The 2,136-nt window shown below is 34.2% G+C and overlaps 1 pseudogene; it reads right to left on the minus strand.

Annotated features, from left to right (window-relative positions):
- Positions 1-1,092: 1,092 nt before the first annotated feature.
- Positions 1,093-1,737, minus strand: LOC143531941 (uncharacterized; annotated as a pseudogene).
- Positions 1,738-2,136: the final 399 nt, after the last annotated feature.

The following is a 2,136-nucleotide window of genomic DNA, read 5'->3' on the forward strand; positions in this document are numbered from 1 at the left end:
CAAACTTGGCATTATTGTCGCAAATTAATATCTAACTTGTTGGTCAACTTTGACCACAAAAAAATGCAAACCTGTCTTCTTGAGCATCTTTTCTCATTCATATACTTTAAATCATATATATACAAATGGCAGTTAGCATAAGCCATATGAGCTAAAGACAAATAGACCAGATTTTGAATATATAATATCACCATCTTATCAGACTCCACAAACTTTGATTTCTACCAGGACATATACTCAATTTGGTCCAACCACTATGTGACTCTAAAGATCATGCTTAAAAAAAACAACCATAAGTAAGACATCAACCTATGAATCATTTGAATAATTTAAATAAGTGAAGTAAAACCTACGATTATCAATGCATAGTTTGTGATTGTCTTATCCTCCAAGTCTGCTAAAAAAAACAAATTTGACATTAAAAAACATATTAAGAGATTTCAGTATAATAAACGTCTGCAACCCTAAATAAAAGCCTAAATAACCAAATTCGATAACCAATCCAAAATTTAGGTTAATATATTCAAGACAAACACATGATGAATGGTTAGAAACGAACCTGTTAATAAAAACTATGGTTTTGTTTGAGATTTGAAGTTTATGTTAGAAAGGTATAAAGTAATACAGAAATCATACAATACCTTGTATAATCGTTCAATTGATGATTTGAGAAGAGACGCCGGTGACTAAGAGGATTCGTGATGGACATACAATCCACTCCTTTTATAAAAGATAAATAGATAGATTTTACGATAAAATTATCTTATATTGAAAAATAACTATTTTTATTTTTCATATTTAAACTTTTGGTTTAAGCTTATTATCGTCCCAACATAGTTTTTGTATTGCGCCAATCAGCCGATGGCTGAGTGTTATCTGTGCCTTATATCCAAGACTTCATACAAAACTACCATCGAGTCCGAGATCTCACCGGAACCAGCCTCTCTATTCCTACGTGGTAGAGGTAATGCTAGCTACGTTTACCCTCGTCAGACCATACTATAGCTTTGCTATTGGTGAATTTAGTGAGTATGATGATGATGATGATGATGATGATGATGATGGTTTTCGTATGTACATATTTAGTTACAAGTTCCAATAATGGTGCAAAAATGACCCAAAGGTATAACAAGTAACTCAAAATAAATAGATGATTAAATATTTTAGAAATACAATATAACAAAAGACAAAGATATTCTCTAACACCAAAGAACGTACTTTTAACAACACAAACAAAACATGCCTTCTAGCTTCAAACCGGCAAGTAGCTAACTACTTATTGATCACAACACAAGCTTCATGGATAAGGGAGTGCACCACCACCATTACCACTACCAACACCGCCACCCATGGCACCACCACCACCAAGTCCACCGCCACCAAGAGTAGGTAATCCACCAATACCGTTGCCTAGACCACCAAAAGTTCCCACACCACCAGCAGGAGCACCCTGTCCACCAAATTGATATCCGCCACCAACGCCTCCAATTCCATTAGCATTACCAAAGTTACCCCCCTACACCGATTCCTGAGCCCAACCCACCCACGGGCAAACCATTGTTTCCAATGCCACCAAACCCGCCTGTTCCACCAAAAGTATAAACGTTCTTTTGATCTGTAAGACCAATACTATTCTTATTGTCACTCGGAATGTCTCTAGCAGTACTAGTATAAGCCGATACGGCTAGAGCTACAACTAACATAAAGCACTTGCTTGCCATTTTTTTTCCTTACAAGTTTTACTAAATGGCTAAATTTGATGCAAGAATTTGTGAAGTGAGGATAGTCTATTTAAAGGACAAAAGTGGGAGTAAAATACAGTTGAGGTAATAAATGTAAATTTTAATTTTGGCAGAAGTATCTGACCAATTAGCAGGGTAGAAATTAAAATTTCATAAACCACAACCTACTAAAATAAAAAGTTTGGTGTGGTCATATCAAATGAAGGTTATGATGAGTTAATTTTCGAATTGAAGTATGTAAAAATTATTTTGATTGTCCTTTTTAGGAATACATATTATTCTGACAAACATTGATTTTAATTAGGTAAAGTTATTGTTGCATTTTTTTTTCTGTAAATCCTTTAAAAATTATGAAGTGTATGTAATGTAACGAAATGTAAGGATACGTTTTTTG

The sequence above is a fragment of the Bidens hawaiensis genome, unplaced genomic scaffold (genome assembly GCF_021521415.1).
Source record: "Bidens hawaiensis isolate Kalapana, Puna unplaced genomic scaffold, B.hawaiensis_p1.1 tig00009311_1, whole genome shotgun sequence".
Lineage (NCBI taxonomy): Eukaryota > Viridiplantae > Streptophyta > Magnoliopsida > Asterales > Asteraceae > Bidens > Bidens hawaiensis.